The sequence below is a fragment of the Glossina fuscipes genome, unplaced genomic scaffold (assembly GCF_014805625.2).
Source record: "Glossina fuscipes isolate IAEA_lab_2018 unplaced genomic scaffold, Yale_Gfus_2 26, whole genome shotgun sequence".
In the NCBI taxonomy this organism is placed as follows: domain Eukaryota; kingdom Metazoa; phylum Arthropoda; class Insecta; order Diptera; family Glossinidae; genus Glossina; species Glossina fuscipes.
Genome location: NW_023998421.1, coordinates 6,902,051 through 6,922,499, shown reverse-complemented (window position 1 = coordinate 6,922,499; position 20,449 = coordinate 6,902,051). Strand labels below are relative to the sequence as shown.

The following is a 20,449-nucleotide window of genomic DNA, read 5'->3' as shown; positions in this document are numbered from 1 at the left end:
TTTTTTATCTTTTTATGGAATAAACATTACAATCCAGCCTTGAATGGTAAATATGTTCATAAACTATAAGGGAATTGTAAACATTACGTGTCAAGTTATCTTTACAGAGGCATATAGAGCATCCTTTTCATTTCTAATATTCTCCTGCCATTTGAAATGACAAATGTCAACATGTGTGTAGAGACACTGGACAATTTTATAGAAGATTAACTTAAAAATTCGAACAAGTAAATGTGTATCTGCCTAAGAGACATCAGCGCAGAGCTTTCTCTTTTCTCTCTTTTCTCTTTCTTTCGAATTCTTACCTTGCTTACGTAACACTTGTTCATATATTTATGTATGTACATATGTCAGCTGTGTTGTGATATAGTAAAAAATCTAAAACTGCAAATTTCTCCATTGACAGATTGCAAAATATTACTAACATCCTGTTTAAGGGCTTCAGCCTGTCTCGGTATGAATAATTACATGTGTACATTTTGTAAATTATGACATTGTTTTGACACAGTTGTCAGATATGCATTATTTTTTTGTGGCGAATGCCATAAGACAGGCAACTAGATCGGTGTACAGGCAAGCAATGTTATGTCACATTTCGTTCTACCTGGCATATGAAATTTGTCTTCTAACATCACTCGCCTATGTTTCTTGAGTTTATTCACCTAAATTGTTAAGTGAAGCAATAAGTAATAAAAAATTGCCTTAGAAACCTCAGTATCTTATAGGAGTAGTAGTAATATTCACATAAACTTTCATTATTTCACCATTGTAGATTTCCAATTTAACAAGCAAGCGAGCAAATACAAGAATAACTACGTTAATAATAGTGTTCAGGACTAGCATCATTAGCTAATGAAAGTAGACCAGTAAGTTATCTTTGTGGGAAAAGACGAGCTTTGTATGACTGAAGTTAACAACTACTTTCAGCGAGTTACGGTACAATTCCATATTCTGCTATAAGTTAGGCAGTTGACTTGGATATTGCTAACCCTAAGCCAATTTAAGAGGATCGACTTGAAGGAAAGTTCTTCCTACGTCACTTGTACTAAGGGCATTAATTAGGCAAAGTGGTTTCTGCATGGAAGGTTTAGCTGGCTTTTATTGCAAGAGTAGTAAAATACGAGCAATTTTTAAATAAAGCTGCAATAGTGTCGTCAAATGATCGGATTCAATTTTATTAACGTATCGAGGTGGTTTTGTATATTCCAAGGTTCAGTACTTGGGGTTTCCTCATTTTGCCAAACGCCTTCTATTGATGTGAGATTTATTTACATGAGACTCAACTACTCATCAGCTGCATACAAATATTTCAAAGCTTGAACTAAAGTTATTGCTTATTTGCAAAGCGTAGCTAACTCGGATGATATTAAGAGAGTTTCCTTGGATTCTAAAAAAAAGAAATGTTAATATAAAACGTAAAAATGTCTCGTTTGCAAGCATAGGATGTTTTAAAATTATTGAGAAAAATGTTCAATGTTTCAATTAATGTGCAGACATCATAACTATTCATCCATTGGCAAAGTTTGTTTCGCATTTAGATCTCCGCGCTCTGCGAGATGGGTGCGAGATGTTTTCTAATTATGTCTATACACCAACCACTATAGTGCATCAGTCAATAATGTCGTAGGATTAGGTCCTTTTTCTTTTTGAAATTTCGTCATTCAAACGCACTGATAATGCTACGCAATCCTCAATCCTCCTTTTCACCTTTTCAAGACACTCCACGAATGTTACGCATATGCACATCCGAAGACTTCTGTGCCATGAGCCTTCTAAACTCGTTTTTGGCGTATTTCGCAGCTTTGAATGTCTTTGCCCCGTTGCAGAGCACTAGGTTGGCTATTGATTTGAAGTAAAGAAGTAAATGCGTATTTGATCTACTGTCACATATCGTTTAGAAATCGCCTAAATAGCTCCAATACATTGTTTCTGGTCAAAAGCGACCAAACGCTTCCTCGTGTACGCAAGTTCATGCAAAATAGTAAATGTGCTGCTGTCTGATATCATTAAGCTGTCGGATATCTTACGCAAATTCGTTTTCCGTTTTGCCAAAAGCATTTTTAGGACTTTCTTTTACGTTTCCTGGAACAAATGCCGAATTCCCGCAATCACCGCCTTATTGCATGACTGTGTATGCCCGCGTTTAAAATCAGCAAACTACTTCTTTACCATTCGCCACCATGAAGTAGTGGCCAAAGAACACTTGGCAAACCATTTCTTTGCTTGAACTGTATCTTTTCCCATTAAAAAGCTATTCAGATGTTGCCATTGCTTTGAACACTAGAAAAGTAGTGTGAACAACGGTGCTTGTCTTAAAAATTCGTCTTTTATATATAGTTATAGAATTAACCCTTGGTAAATCCAACATCTTACTCCTCTTTTTTCTACAAATATATTTACAAGGGTGTAATTAAACCTTTGCCATAATGCTTGCTTTCAATGTTAGTTCCAAGCGTATCTTTCTTTCATATGTTTGTGAAAGTGTAAACGTTCAATGATTATTGCTATGAAATGAACATTATGCGGCATCACTCACTAAGCGCTCTAGCATTATGCATTATGTGAATGAGTGAGTAAGATCTAGCGGAGAAATCCGCGCATTTGTTAACATTTCACACAGACACAATTTAAAATATGCTGAAGGCGAAGTGTAAAAAACTTTCCATATGTATGAGACTTCTTTAACTCACACTTGAGCAAAGTAAGAGCTTCAATACATCCGTTATATGAATGAGCATACAAGCAGGCACATACATGGTATATTGTGTATATATATGCTCTTATTCTTCCTTAATCCTTATGTAACCAGAAAAGAGTGGGAATTTTCTCATGGTTGCAAAATGCGATACTCATCCACAAGCACTTGCACTTATATCGTCTGGAAAGACTACTCGAAAAAGTGTACACATAAGCATATAAGTACAGAAACATACGATTCGTTAATATAGTTCTTCAAAATTATATAAACCAAACGATATGCAACAAATACTTTCAAAAAGAAACTCTTTAACGTAAAACATTTCTGACATTAGCTCTTGATCAAATGAAAATTAGTATGACGATCGAATATTTGTATATATTACCTCAGCTACCCGAGATTCTGCCTATAAGATTGATTTATATGAACTGCGCTACCCAGTGGTTCGAGGTATTGATTTTAATCGTAATTACGTTCTAATGAACTTAATTAATGGTTGTGCTCCGTGACACAAATATATAAATTGAGAAATCCTGATCAGATCGATAACGATTTATTTTCACAGACATTCTACAGAAGACGTCTAATAAACCGATACTAAATATCACATTATACATTACATTACATATTTATATACTATTTTGGTTAATTATTACCTGGTAACTCCCATGTTCTGATATGTTACAAATTAAGGAATTGGTTGTCAATTCATTTTCATAATATTTTATAAAATTTTGCCTTTCTAATGGGATGAAAGTTCCGAGAAGTCATCTATGTCGTCCTTTATCCACCGGTTTAAGAGAAAGAGGTGCACGTATGTGTGTGAAAACCTATTTAAAATATTTTTCTTGGAAAACAAACAGAAAGAAATGAAATTTAAGTGGAAATTAGATAATTTCTTTTTTTGTGATAGAAACGCGACAAAAAACAAGTAGCAATCAATCGTTTGCAAATATGTTATCAAGGCATCAAAGACTTGTTCAAAAAAAATCAAACGGTAATGTACAATGCAATTGCTTGATCAATCTATCTCAGCAACTACCATAAGTAGACTTTATAATACCAATGACAAAAATCTCAATTGTGAGGAGCGAGAGAAGTTATTTTGAGAGTTGGTTATTGGGTAAGATAAATGAAAAATTATCTAACAAATTAGTTAAAAAAGAAGCAAATGGAAATTAAATTTTTGATAAAATTCCTTAAACTAATTGCGGAGGTTTTAATAAATTTTTGACTAAATATGTCTCACACTTGAGTGCTCACACTAATGAAAATTAATAAACCTTAGCTTTATGAACACTTATGGAAATGCGAACATTTATAAAAGATGTGGTTGAGTGCTTGCGGTTGGCTTCGCGACTTCATAAGTGACTAAACCAGTCCGTACATATCTCAGTTGATCGCACACTACGTAGCTGCGAAGGTTTACATTGAATCTGTTGCATTCCATTTTAATATGACTTCGCTGGAAGCACTTAAATTTTTATACCCTACATATATTGCGGTATTAGCGATATATGAAGTTTGTGTGGATATAAACAACATACAGAAGGGCACACATTTTATAATACTGATCGATTCAGAAAGTAATTTTAAGCTGAATTAAAGCTTGTCCGTCTGTCCGTTTACGTTGTTGTGTTCAATTTACAGACCGCAATCTTTGGTGATACTTTGTTGAGATTCGATAGACAGGCCTGTTTTGACCCAATGACGAACTTTACTGAAAATGGTTTGGATCGGACCACTTTTCCGAGCACATCCCCTATTTTAAAAAGCCGCAATGTAGGGTATGTTTAATGTAATGTAGGTTTAATGATGGATTTTGGATCAGTATAATGTTTTTATTTATTATATATAATGTATTTAATTATTATATAGATATAAAACAAGCAAAGAGAATAGAGCAGACAGCTTGAGATAGATCATCATGTTTACACAATCAAGACCGCATAAACGGAATCAATAATCAGTTGACTGGGACCTTGGAAGGGATACCTAGGATAGTCGTAATTGTATTTTTTTGATGAAGAGTGTAAATGCGTAAATTTTATATGAATAGTTAAGTCTTTCCTCATTTGAGACAAATTTAGTGCATACACTTTTTGGTTGTAACGGTCATGTGCGTCCGCTATATTTTCCCTTACATCCTATGTTAGACGGACAATATACATTGTTATTAAACATGAATTATATACAAATTACTTTAGAGATTGGATGAATAAACATACATTCGTTAGTGTTTGATGCATGCATAACCATAGAACTGTTATGAGAAGACTTTAGTACACAGTCCTTGAGTATATGTATGTTCATGTGCCCGTAACAACCATTTAAGCATGTACATGCATACATACACAGTACAGAGCTAATGGTAAAGCTGAAGAAAAGGCAAAAACAGAAAATAACTTGGGAACATATGGCACTGTTTCTTATATGCTGGAAAAGCTTTTGTATACACAAACATAGGGCTTTTCTTCTACTTGTGCAAAAGGAAAAAAAGGAGAAAGATAAGAAAATCCATACAATTAGGTATGAATGCATTCATGTACATGTTCACATCACTGCGTAAGTGCATCGAAAGAATAAGGAAACAGCACAACCAAGGGCACCTTGGTTATACGCAGAATATTTATTAAATATTCCCGATGTACACATTCGTTTACATAGGGAAAACAAAGTATGTGTTGTGTAATACACGAAATTCTAAAGAAAAATGCAATTCGAGTTTCAATTTCCCCGCAACGTTACAACATAAAAATTTCGATGCACTATGACACTATGTTCAAAAACCCACGAGGGAACGAGGTTGATGAAATAAACCGGTGTAAACACGAATTGTACGGCTTGGTGGAATAAGAACTTTGGTTTGTAATTTGAAATAAAAACATGTGAAAAGATATAGGGTCATGACCGCGTGTTAAATACTCTACACCGTTGATATAAACGATGAAATGAAAACGAATTACATTTGACACTCCATTTTTGGTTTTTCGTGTTCCTACCTTTAAACTCATATACACTTAAAAGCACTTAAAGGCACTACAGAATTTGTGAAAAATTCATAGAGTACCGCGTCATATAAAGAAACGCCTGGCCGCAGAAACGAATTTGTCAATTTCGATTTTCACAGAAACGTTGGAAGATCTCAGAAGCAGATTGCTATTGAAGACGGGCCAAATCGGTCGCAGATTACGCCAACAGAGTAATGTGAGCTAAGAACACGTACGTCTTCTAAAGTAGAAGAACATTATTTTATAAAGTAACAACCTTTCGAGGCGAAATTTCGTCAATCTATACTCTAACCCAATACATGTTAATTCTAGGACTCTTTCTTTATTATAAGGCTGTTACTAGGCCTTCCGCGAACATATCACATTTTTGATTGTCAAGGCCTTAAAAGGGATCGTCAAAGAGATAGTCAGAGGACTAAAGTTAAACCGATTTAGAGACTCTCTTTAAAAATATATATGTCTTCGTTGGGGCGTATTAGTGAACACTACAAACAACAATTGAAGAAGAAAGAAATGAATTTCAATATAATTTTTTACTTCCATGCTAGCTACAATGAGAAAGAAGTTGATATTACTGTACATTAATTCGTTTCATACTTTATGTAGAGGCGTGAAAGAGGGGAGCTGCTCGCGGAAAGTTATATGTAGGTGCAAACATAAAAAGTCATATTAAGAACCTGTTCTTTTTTTTCACTACGCTCAAGTCTAAGACTACCTTGTTCCACATGCATATGTATGTACGTATGCACAATCAGGCATCCATATATGTAGGTCGACAGAAATGTAAACCTAAAAGATTGGCAGACACAGATTCTAACGTTATAAACTTATTAGCATTTCACTTTTCTACAAGATGTCCACCTCGATGATGATGATGATAATGTCACTGACAGATTTGCAAGGACGCAAGCACAAAGCTTATATTTTCTTTTTTTCCATATCCCAAAAGGCAGAATTTAAACACATTTCTTATATGGAAAAGGCAATATCTTTGATTACACTACAACTTTTTAGTTTACGCTACATAATTGCATGTAAGTAGGGCGTTTCATTGCGTAAACTGAACGTATTTACAAATGTCTATCCACATATGTGTAACTGTCTACGCTTTTGCTCTGTGCATTCTTTCGTACTTTATTTGCCATAGAAAACAAAGTTTGCCGTCGTACTTATCATAAGAATGTCGTTTAGTGTAGATAGCAAATCAAACAGTTCTTCTTGACAGTGTTCGCTGAGAGATAAACCCTTTGCAGTTATTGATGTAACATCAGCATACATATGGAAGAAATGATCGAAAAACCACATGCGATTCTTAAATATCGTTTTGAACACAAATCATCATTGTAAGGTTAAAGTGGCAAATCCACATTTTAACAATTCAGAAATACGTGAATTTGCTGGCAGTAGCTACGCCACCTGAAAAAAAGACTGCAAGGAAAGGAGTCTGGTTCGTTTATTATATTTCTACTTATTTTTATAAGCATTGTTCTGGGCAGTGAATGCGGTATGTGTGTCCTTGGCCCTTTTTTTAAACATCTTGCACATATGTAAGTCCACAATGCAGTTGATGCTAGTAAACCATCGAAATGCGCAATAAATTGTGATTAATGCTTTTTATGCTCAAGCAAAAGTATGAAGGTGTGACACAAACGTCTTTGCGTGCGTGTTCAGAAGACCATAAGAGGGTGTTATGGTTTATGAAAGAAAGCGTACACACTAGTGTTATTTATGGAAGTGTACACACAAATATTATCATGTAAACATCTTTAGGTTTCAGAAAAGTGTATAAATTCTTGGCCTGATTACAATTTGGAATGCATCTAAGCGCGTCCGTCCCTTCATCTGTTCGTCTAGCCAACCGCGTAATACCTGTGGTAAGCATTCTCACGCTTACAATAGTGGAGATATCACCTGCACTGTTACAATGACCCAAACTGGGCAAAGGGTACGCTTGAAACTCCCACAAGCCTATGCAACAAAAAATGTGAGCAATTTTGCCTTTCGTGTTTTTGGCTTATTACTCATAATATATAACACATGCACCATATAAATCTTCACTTTTTCACAAACTTGATAAAATTTATTTATTTATTATTACTGCTGTTTTGTTTATCTTCAAATCGAAAAATTTTTTTATTTTACTTTTAGAGAAAAAACTTAATTTATCGTCAAAAATTTATGGGTTATAACATAAGCACTGAGCAACGGAAGCACGGCAGTGGTAATTGAAATTTATTGCAGCATTGATAGCACTTCTCTCCTTCCTCTGCTTCTTCTTTTTCTTCACTAGAAGCCAGAAAGTGAACTATAGATAATTCATAGTGACAGAGTGACAATTCTATTATTGATAGATACGATCTGATGTTTCTTTCTTGAAGCTTCACATTCATATTCACATTCATCGCATAAATGAAATGCAACTTAATTGTTTGGGAACAATTTTCTATGCGTGATGTACGATTATCGGCATATCAAGTATTTCTATCAAGACTATTTATTTATCCTTGAGATTGCCGTGCGAAACCTTTATAGAGAACTTATGCAATTCTTATGTTTTATCAGTTAATCTATTACTGTAGGGAGACCACGGACCACAATCGTTTTTAGTTTTTACCTAATTAAGTCGACAGTTTATGAAAATATAGGTAGTTGTTGGAAGCTCGAGAGCGACAGATTTGTCATAAATTCCGGCAGGAAACCAAAGATTCCGTTAGCCACTCTCAGTTTCACCATTGGTAGACACGCTTTTTGATTATGGATGAAAAATTTGTTGGTTGTTGTTGATAGCAGCTATGTGTCTGGGGGAGTGCTTTAAGTTATGTTTCTTTTGAGATTTTTCAGATTTTATAGCTCGATTTTACACTTGTTACATACACAATTTCTTTTTAAATCATGAGCGTTCCTTTTTCTTTTTCTCAAGTTTCGTCTTAATACAATTTTTTTTTTCGAACTGGAAAAACAAAAATTCAAAATTGACTGTTGATAGAATGCAATATAAGTGAGTACATATAGAGGAAGCGATAATAATTTCGCTTATTTACATTTGCATTTATTTAAATCAGGTCGGTGTCTCTCGATATTAAGCTGATTCTTCCTACAGTGTAGAAGAGCAAAAGCGTAAAAGGCATTCAAGTAAAATAAAATTTGCGAGGTAAGATGTCTCCATTAAAAGACCAAGAGTCGCATCGGGGATCTTATGCAAAATCCTGACAATAATATGTAAGAAGCGAAAAATTTATTTACTCGCGACACTTCTAAATTATGCAATGATTGGTAGAGACGAAGAAAAGAATTTAACACTTAGGGGAATTTGCCTTTTATGTGAGAGGAGAGAAAGGAAACTTGGATGTGAGCAACAGAATGAAAATCAAATTTTTGTGAAAAGAATGATTCACTCATTGGAAAACTTTCGTTTACGTTACGTTTTCTTTTTTTCCGACAAAAGACCAATTCCACCCTGCAGTTTTTTTTTCCCGCAGAAGAGAGCACTACTTAGCTATGCAGTTTTCTAAAGCATTTTTATAATCCTCGGCTATTATTACACGCTTCCTAAAGATTCTTTATAAGAATTTTGAAGAGCACCGCTATGTTATTATATTTGTTTGCATTGCACAGATGATGTTACGACTATAAACCTATAGAATGGGTATAAAATAGTTAAACGAAAAAAAGTTGGGAGAAACTAATGGATACCTGAAGATTCATGTATCACTTGTCGGTATAATTCTTCTCTAATAAGACAACTTTACTTGATATTTATTTTTCCGACTCTCGACTAACATAAAAGAAAGATGTAATTTAATCAGCATTGCGTTTGTAATACTCACAAATATGAGTTGTATGCGCTTGGCCGGTAACAGCTCTAAATAACCCAAATCAGATTTTCGTTGCATGAAAGATTCGAAGAAACTGATAAAAAAGGTTACGGAGTCGGGAACTCTTAAATACCCATTTGTCGCGTTTTTAGTTATGAGTGCAGAGCGCCTCACTTGACCCTCTTTGCTGACGCACATTGGATGGAAAACATGTGTCCTCGAAAAATAGCTAGAAACACGGAAATAATGAACATATTTACGAAAAAAATTCGTTTAACGAACTTACCTTTTTTCTTTGCAAAGCAAAAACTTTTTAATTCCTAAAAAAAAAAAAAAATAACATAATCTCTCATATATTTAAGGCATTTCAGAGAATTTCAAGATTTCCGAGGAAAAGTAAAATACAGCTGTGAAATTTTCCAAATTTACATTTCATTTCTGACAAAAGCAAATGCATGGATCCACGTAAGCGAATTTTCTTTTTCTTTTTTTTTTATTTGTTTTCTAAATTTAAACTATACGGCAGGAACTGGTAAAAGAGAATCAAGATCCCAGTATCTTTGGAGACGGTTGCGTGACGAAATTGTTCCCAACGAAGGAACGCAAAAACGTCAACTTTCAGGGTGGGTTTGGAAAACGCGTGATGAGTTTGTGCCAAGTAGCACCCGTAGAAGTGAAGAAAACACTGAAGTTCTAAACGAGCAAATAAAATCAACGCAATAACTCATAGAGAGCACCACAGAATGATTAGCGATCAGAGTGCGTAAACTAGTAAATGGTAACTGAAATAGTTGCAACAAGCAACTGTGACTGAAGTCGCAAGAGGCCAAACAATGAAAAAAACATTATGATAAATCAAACAGAAGGGAGAAGAGGCTGACAAGGTCATCGTAACAAGATATTAAAACAAAAATGTATGCAGCAATTAAAGCAACTATAAAAGCAATCACTCAAGCGATCACAAAAATAGCGATGTAAACAACAACGAAAGTAACAACCCAAACAACAACAATGAAAACAAAATCAACGACAACAAAAAGAAAAATTAAATATGACATAAACAATATTTTTAACAGCTGCATAAACAACACCGTAAACGACAACATATCAGGCAGCATTTGAAAAACTAGAAAAAAAATAAAAGCAGCATAAACAACAAAATAACTATATATAAATAACATAAGGAAACAAATGAGCAATCGAAAAAGTCACAGCAAGACCATCAGCAAAAAGGAATATAGAATAAAGGGAGTAGTAAAAGAAACAAGAAGAGCAACAATAAAAGCAGTAAGAAAAGCAGCAGTAAAAGCCACATTAAACCTAAGAATGGAATGAGCAGCAAAAGCGACAACACCAGTAAAGCTGAAGCAAAATATTGTGCAACAATGCCATAAACAGAAATCATAACGAAGCCAACAGTAAAAAGAAACCGTAATACGGACGGAAACAATCGCAACACTATTAGGAATTGCAACAACAGTATTAGCGATAATGGTAAGAACACATACAGTGGCTTAAACATTGTCTATCGCCCATTTAATCAATGTCATGTGTTAATGTACGGCTGGACTGCTTACAACCGATTGCCGATAAGTATTTTCTTCTTTTTTTTTTAATAAAACAACCGTAAAAATAAGGACAACAATCACGTCTGCAACAACAACAATAACAATAACAACAACGATAGCAGCGGCAATCGTGCCGTCAATAACGTCTGTTACGGTAATTAAGCATTTATCTTGTTTTTATTTTGATTCAAATTCTGTTCAAAACACTTTAGCATGGCGTTTAGCGCTCTGGTGCCAGTCAACTACTGAGTCTCTTGCAAATGATTATCGACAGGTTTTCAGATAGATTCACACGACTTATCACTGAAATGTGGTGAACGCTATCACAGTTTCTTCGACCGGTCAAAATGTTGGTAATTGTGCAATATTTTATTTTTGTCTCCCCATAAATTTGGTTTGGAAATTTCCAATAATCACATGGGAGGCAGCAGACTGAAAGCCCATCAAAGTTGACGATAATAGATTGTGAATACGCTGCGGAAGTTATCGTTTAATTTCGATGCTTTTCCTGTCAATTTAAAGTAACTATAGATTGGTATGACTCTAATTCTGATCAATCATACGTAATTTGATTTAAAGGTATGAATAATGATTTTGATTTTTCGATTATTCCCGTCAATAAAACCGGTCAAGTATGATCTACATGTCAAATGACATCTTCCGCTTTCTTTCTTCATAATTCTTTTTTTATACACATTTGTGTGTAAATGTTGCACCAATGTACAATGTTGTAATGGTTCGTTTAAATCAGCTGAGGAATTATGCTCCGCAGTCATCTAAAGTTAGCTACGGCTTTCTGCTAATATGTGCAAATGTACAAATATATAACTTGTTCATATTGGAATGTTTCGGTCGTAATAACATTTTTGGCTTTTAAGCAGTAAACGGTTTGCTTAATCTTCTTCTCACTTTCGCTGCGCTATTAAGCAACAAGGAACCTGACACTCTAGTTAGCACTGGCGGAAATAGAACACCGTTCAATTTCCTAGACACATATTTTTCCAATTGGTTTGCATAATTTTTGGGAATATAGCAGAGAGCTGCGATATCTACGGTTCAAGTGTTGTTCTAAGGAGATCGAATAGTAATAAGTACGGTACAGCTGATGTGATGCTGCTCGAAAATTCGTAGTTAGGTTAAGTCACGCAAATCACAACCGAACCAATGGCTTGCGACTTATTATGTCTCTGCGATGTTGTTCGCAGTTCGATTCCCATTTATCTAAACAATCATTGCACATTTATTTCTTTTCTTTTTCCCTTGTCATATATAAGCGTTGATGTTGTCGTTCACAAAACATGGAAACATAGACACACAAATATGTACAGATATAAGTGTTGACATTCCTTGAGATTAACACCTCGTTAAAAATATTTATTTAAGATATCTTGAAAATGTGTGAAGTGCAACTGGTTTTCAAAATTCTGTTTACATTGAAGGAGGAATAAAGGCATGCGTAAACATATTTAAGTAAAAGTGTTTTTGTGATGAAGTCTTAAGGTAGTAAATTAATTTTTTCTCGAAAATTTTGGGACTTCTTTTGCATTTATTAAATCGCTCATCGTAACGCGTACGCGCTCTTAGCAAAAAATTGCGGCGTTACCATACCTCGTGTATTCAAAGCTCTTTTCGCGCAAGTAAAAGACATCAGGAAATGCTAGAGCATCATATGACTTGAAACGAATTTTTTCAACCTTTTTTAAAAAAAAGGTTGAAATTGACGTAATCGGTGGTTCTAGTGTTAAAGGCTTGCATTTCGATAGATTTAAAAATATCCGACAATAACAGGCAAATCTTTTGTATTTTGTGCAATTAGATAATGTAAGCTCATTACATAATAGTGCTGATTAAAAAAAAAGAAACCGAATTGCTTTACTTTCAAAATTAATGAATCCAAATATTCATTATTGAAATGGAAAGTTTTTTAATAATAGAATTCATTTATAAATCTGATCCAACTTATGCTTCCACCCAATTCAGAGTATCTTGATCGATATTGTTCATTTTTTTTTTTTTTTTGGGAAAACCGTCTTCCTACTTTGTAGCAATCTTGGCTTTCCCGAACTGCCCTTTCTTTCACTCCAAATCGGCATCGCTCGGTAAGAGTAAACGCCCTTAAAATAGAAATTTGTAATCAATGATATATGATTGATTGTCAACGTGTGAGTGAACAATTTTCGTTCAGGTTAAAACTAACTTTGTGTTTGTATTTTGCGCCATCGCACATATTGCGCTGTAAGCTATGATGAGCTTTCTGGTTGTCATATTCTCTAAATGTTCGCAACAGCAACATGCTACTTCCTGCGATAATCTGGACGCATATTTCACTCCAATTATATATATTAACTGGATTATTAGGCAAGCTGTGAAAGTCTTCATTCAATACATACATACTCTACTTACAATATGCAATTAATATTGTCAACTTCAACCTAACATGACCTTGCAGCGCTTTTGAGAATAAATATATTTATAATATCGTTCCTAGCTGTAGTATCCATCTCTCAAATATTAAGGAATTTGATTTTTTCGTTGATTATAAATTGTTTCCAGATAAGGAGATCGTATTAGGTTTTTTTTTCAAGCCAAGTGAAAACGCAAATGATATATATTCGTGAGAAATATTTGTGATGATATCAAAATTAATTGTTTTTATTGTTTTTTTTCAATACGTGTTAGGATCAAGGTGAAATAAAAATATTTGCTTATAAATAAATTTATTAGTCATACGCCGCTCAAGGCAATTGATCTGTGTAACTTAAAATGAATATTTCCGTAAGTTAATTAATCATACGTTCCGTCGAGTTGTAATTAAATAAAACAAACTGTAAATGCAGGCCGAAGCGACGTTATTTAATATAACTACGTTTTTCTGAAATGTTCATCAAAACAAGTAAAAACTCCGTAATGGATCGCGGCCCCTATTAAGCACTCTGCGTCACCCTATTCTAGGGCAAATAACGATTTTTCAAAATAAGGCCTTATGTGCTGACAGGTCGAATCCTTTCGTCAAAACACCTTAAAAGTTGTGTTCTCGAAGTTTAACAAAAGCAAATAAAAGGAATATAAGGACATAAAAGCTAAGATCGATTTAGAAAGCGATATTCTGAATTGATTGATTGGTTTATCACAAGGCCTTCTGAGTATCGCATATATACGCACAAACTTAATATACGCTTGAACGATGTATAAATATACGTAAAATTTTCAATTAATTATGAAAAACAAAGAAGAAGGAAAGAAATAAGTTTATTCCCGCTTTGTAATCTATATGAAGAGATAAAAGAGGAACTTTGGAACATCGGCATCGCCATAAGACATCAAAACTGGGGCCCTTCCTTTGATTTATTTTGTTTCTTGCATTCTATTACTATGTAATAGCTAGCCGGGCTTGCACCCTAGCGTTTAAAGCGATGTTTGTAAAGAGAGGGAGATGTGTCTATTCATCTATCTGTTCGTAGGTACCACTCTCTTCATTGTCTCCAAAAATGGGCTTGCCTTAGTTTTGAGATAAACGCCACACATTTATTAAAAACGATTATCGTCGTTAAGTTAAAAATTTTACGTTTTTTAACGAACGTTATTTTACGTTTTCAACGGGCCAACTGATTTTGTCGTGTCGGCTCGCCCCTATTAATCACATTTCCAATTTCAATAAAGCCACGTAAAGTTGAAATGTCAATGCTACAGTTTGCCGCCAATTCTAACAAAAAATAATCCCCTTTTTATCCTATCGTAATATATTGTTCCGTAAGAGAATTAAATTTAAAGATTAGACGCAACACTACACATTCATTCATTCTTTAATGATAGTGCGTGCATAATACTGTTAATGTGAACACCTTTTAAAATTGAAGGTTAAGTTGATATCCACTTGTATGCATTAACGGTTGACGTAGTATACAAAAATGGTGATGAAATTTTTTCAATAACCTTGACATGTACCAAATAGTATACTTTTAACGTAAGTAATTATTCATCAAACACATTAAGCTAACACGTTTTCTTTTGTTATCCTTAGAAGACGTAAACACATTATTTTGAATGCCATTCACGTTTTCTTTTCAAAAAAACAAAGAAAAAACATAATGGAAATTTTGCATGATGCAGCAGAAGAAGAAGAAAACGGTGGAGTTTGAATACGCAAATAACAAAGAAACTATATACGTCTTTATTATATGATGTGCATAACCCCAAGCGCATCTATTCAAAGATTGAATAAATGCCTGTCAGATCGCCTTAGATTACAGCTACAGTTACAGCTTTCAAATTATTGAGAAGTAAATTCACTTTGTAAGCATAAAATTACGGATAGTATCGAATAACTTCCTACTTTCTGTCCTGGTGTACCACTTCTTTCAGCAAACTATTTTTGCGCTATGATCCGTGACTGGCCATAACAGAAGACAATATGCTTTCTTTAACACTGCCTATAACAGAAGTCAATATGCTATCAGCAAGCTATTTTCCCGCTATGATCCGTCACTGGCCATAACAGAAGACAATAAGCTTTCTTATTACAGTTGTTGCGTCTTTGTAGCAAGTTTGTTAATCCGAAGCAACAGTCACAGGAGAACTTTTCAATGTCAATTTTATTTTATCGAAAATGATTGTTTAGTCACGAGTCTTTCCCAAGCAAGTGCTTTGATTACCTTGTAGTTTATGTTACTCACAGCACAATTGTTTGTTTATAAATTTACAAATTTTTCATACTGATTGGGTACGACATTAATCAATCGATGCTTTTCACTTGCAGTGTATGATTAGAGTAATTGTAAGTAGATGTTTACAACAAAGACATAGTACCAGACGGTATGCATTTTCTTTTTTCCATATATAATACCATGAAAGTCAGAAAGAACTGGAGAAAGGGAGATAGGAATGGGGTGTGAAGGTAAGTGGCTTGACTAACTAAGCACCCGCAGAAGATGCCCACTGAGATTCGAACACGTGAACACGGAGTCGGAACCTTTATTTACTCGGCTATGCGCACGAAGGTTCAATTTATGCTGAAGGTTCAATTTATTAGTAAAAACAAATGGGGTACAATTTAATATGCTCACTAGAGCGGTCCTTGCATGCCTATTTTTGCAATTCACAGAATAGGTAATGACTTTTGATTCGCGACCATTGCCGAAAATTTGTAGTTGATTATGGTTTGTTGACATTTATCGATTTCCATGGGACCAACAGCTGTAGTCGTGGTCAACCTGTTGGCCTTTAATTCAAGTACGATCCATATGAAACCAATAATTGCTGAGAGAAAATTTCTGTAAGACGTAGGTTTACGCATTTCAAAAAAAATTTTAGTTTACTTGAAGTAATTGTTTTGCAAAAATATTCAATTTTTTGTTGTTATATTTAAGTGATCCAATTAAGTATTAAAATGTGTGATCGTTAAACAAGTTTCGCATTGCTCGTTAGCATTTAATTTGATGCCTGTTTGTTGGTTGTTTAATTAAACTGAAATATTGGTTAGTAGCAGGCCTTGACGTGGTAACAAAATGAACTTTTAATGTGCCTTAATAACGGTGCAGACGATGATACGTTTATAGTTTCAAAAATTGTGACTTTAATTCACCATTTAATTGTGATGAAAATGTTACATCTGTCCAGGTATTTCGTTTACAATTATATATAATAGATATTTCAGGCCGTAATATAAGGCACGCAATATTGTTTAAAAAAAGTTTACAGCAGTCATAAATTATTCAAACTAAATATTTGCAATGTAAATTTTTGTACATATTTAACAAATCGATCAATAATTCTCGGGACTGCGGTGCGGATCTTGCCCCTAATTAAAAATTGAAATTTTATTTTTGAAAAGTGCCAAACTCAAACGTCTCCCGCCCAACCCTGATGATTTGTTTGCGCGATATCGGAGTATGAATGACGGCACTCCTGCTATTTTCGCAGTAGTTAATCACCGGTTGAAATATCGTTTAAACATCTCATTCGCTTGAAATGTGTTGTGGCAATTAGCTCCCTGACGAAAATAAAGTTTGCTGATATCAAGCGCTCTCCGCTTATGGGGATGATGCTAAACGTAGCGAAAGCCCAAAAGAGACAGTCAATCGAGAAGGCATCAAATACATCGTGAAAGTTACTCTCGAAAATCGAAAGAAAATTTGCAGGAGAAGCATGATATTCTAAAGATATAAAAAGTCAATTAACTCACTAACTTTGCATGAAAATTTGTGCCTGGGAACGCAATTTTCCAGATATATATTGCGTTTACTTTCAGTGTAACCTAATAACAAAATTCGGATTTTTTCTTATTTAGTCCCGAGAATAATTGATCGTCGGCGCATATATCCATATACACTGCTTGAACACAATAATAAATCATTTATAAAGCAAATTCTCGTGTATACGTCAACAGTAAAACTAAACTTTTATTGCACAATAATAATTGTTTTTATGAATGCTTTACCGACTTAGCAAAATTAAAATTCACGATATTTAAATCTAAACCTGAAAATATAAATATTTAAAGATGTTACATACGAATTATTCTCGAAAGCTTAATACTTTAATCATTATCTATGATAGAATATTAAATAGGTAATATTATCCTATTATGTAGATACGAAAGAACATTAAGAACATATTATGAACATTCATTTGATATGCGGATATATTTTGTGAAAACACATTCCAGACCTCAGGGATGTCGCTAATTGCTAAAACTAAACAAAAGTCAAAACCAAAATGACTGTTAATAAATATGTAATAACACCAATAAAGCTTAGGAAGAATTCGTGGAATGATGCCTGCATCGCTCTCTTTTATAAATCTGGTGGCATATAATTTACAAGGAATTTAGTTGAAAAACTTGTCAAACAGCCATCTGCACTTATAATAATTTTCGTGGCTAGGCTAAAATAATCCCTTAACTGATTTGACGAATCTTGAAGACAGAATAAGGACAAGTAGAATAGATTTCAGTTATAAATTAAACTAAGATAAATAAATATATGATCTTGGTTGTGCACCTGCCATCGCGCGATGTGAAATGCAATAAAAAAAAATTAGAAAGAAATAAAAGATGTATTTATTTTAGTTTTCATTTATTAGTTAAGGGCAGACAAAAATTCTCTATTCGCGGCCTATGATGTTATGATTCTAAAACTGAGGTTATGTTAAAAACATAACATAGTTTCTTACAAAGAAAACTTTCGTTAAGAATTCTTAATGAACTTTTTTTTTAATTCTAAGTTTCAGAGAAAGCTACTCATATATGTCGGGCACAGGTTGATTAAAAGCAAGCTCTTTTTTTCCTCTTTCTTGAGTTGTTTTTTTTTTTTTTTTTTTTTTTTTTTCTTTTTTTTTGGTGGCTTAGCGCATTTAAAAAACTGACAGTTGTTTTCATTCGTTCCGTTATTATTATCCTTGCGCGTAATTATAAGTATATACTATATTTAAATTTAATACATTTATTTCTCTTTAATTGATTATTTAAGGATTGCGTTCATCTTGTACCAATGCTTGCTATTAGAAAATATATTCTAGTAAGCGAAAGTTACACTAGAATTCATTCAAAACGAATATCTTCTCAAATCGAGCAATTAAATTATCAGACCAATGCTTTTTATTCCTCAGTGTTTTCTTTTTACTTTTAAGAAAAAGTAGAAAAATCGCTTTGCTGACTACAGCTCTTTATATACCGACTTTTCAAAATAATTGGGAATATCGGACATAGTCAGAAAAGCAGTCCGATCCGAATCATTTTCAATAGCACTCAGCACACGTCAATGGATCAAATTTCATTGAAATATCTTAAAAATTAGGGCTTGTACATTGGCCATAGGAAAACAAGAAAGTGCTGATGGACAGAAATGCTGAAATTAAATCATGTAGAGCTTCTGAATCGACAAGAGATGGGTCTCAAGCCTGTCTAAGGGCACAAAGTAAATATATGTTCGTACCACAAGTGATGAAGAGTGTAAAAGTGTTATTCAAATGCATACATTTTACCCCACGCAGGCTAACTAGAAAACTTTTTTTAGAGCTTGTCACAAATCATTTAATTTAAAACGGCAGCAGCTTACTTGGTTAACATCTACATCTACTTGTTTCCTTTCAGCATTACTTATAAATTCAAAGGCTGCACGAGCACATCCAACCACATAAATTTGACAAACATTCATCCAAATTGTTTTTGACACTCAACCAGCCATTTGCTACTTTAGCCGAGAAACGCTAATATCTCATATTCATTGCGTTAGCAGTTACGTTGCGCACGTTTGTATCTTGACGACAGCACACGAAGGCAACAATGTTACAAGTTGCCGTCATTTTATGCATGAGCTGACATCTATCATTCTTTGACTCGATCTCATATAAGACTTACGTCGTTGAAATGACTTTTGTTGCTAAGCATTATCTTTGACCACCATGCTTATTTAATCATTCTATTTCACTTGACCTGCCGCAAACAAGACATCGACAGAAATGACTATGTAATGCCTTGCTGGGTACTTTGCATTATTAAGCTATGTGATTACGAATTTAAGTAACGTTTGTTTACTGCTTGTTACATGAGGCTAGTTTGGCAGAGAAATCTGAATCTGGAAAGTTTTGTGGAGGTGAAAAGATTTACGGATGGTATAAATTTCTTTTTAAATTTCTTGTTAGTAAAACGTACGCTTATTGAAAGAAGAGGATACATCTATTGTATTCGGAGTGTGGTGCGTACATATATTAGGTATTGTTTTTTTGGCCGTTTTAGCGCAATAATAATTTTGTGTCGAAAGAAACTCTTGGCTGAAAAAGTTTCTTTATAACTATTGCGTGAGGACGTAAGCGCTGCTCAAATGGCCTATATTGTAGTCTAATTGGAAGACTGGCGATGCTAATATTTCCTGAACAGATATTCCAACATATAACCAAGCACTGCTTTGATAAAACAACAACTCCACTCGATGTTTAAGCCTTAGAGATCATGGCTTTTCGGACTTGAATAACCATCTGAATTACATAAGTTCCAACTAACAGCTCTGCTCTTGTTTTTCAATTTCTCCGGGCTCAGCAACTTACCATAGCTTGAAGAATAGATGAAGGCTTTTTGGTTGTTCTTCAGAAAATCGCGGCTTATGTATTCTTTATCACCCGTCAAGTTTTCTAATTTAATTACAAGTCTGTCAAAAACGAATCTCTAGAAAAGTATAGAGTCATACTTATAACTTTTGTATGGAATTCACATTTTGAAAGTTACACAAAGTTTTATGCATTTTGCTTGAAACAAAAGCATTTGAAAGACTTTCCTCCTTACGGAATATTCATGCAACTTTAAAGCGAACCTTTTCAAATTCTATACGAACACGTTTTCAATTATAAGAAATGTTTAAATTG

The 20,449-nt window shown here is 34.0% G+C and overlaps 1 long non-coding RNA gene across 1 annotated transcript; it reads right to left on the bottom strand.

The window, feature by feature from the left end:
- Window positions 1–1,301: 1,301 nt before the first annotated feature.
- LOC119635388 lies at window positions 1,302–9,749 on the bottom strand. Its single transcript, XR_005247054.1, has 3 exons — window positions 9,537–9,749; window positions 3,355–3,545; window positions 1,302–2,384 (listed from the first exon to the last, which is right to left on the bottom strand). It is a non-coding gene; the product is annotated as an uncharacterized LOC119635388 (long non-coding RNA).
- Between the last annotated feature and the right edge of the window lie 10,700 nt (window positions 9,750–20,449).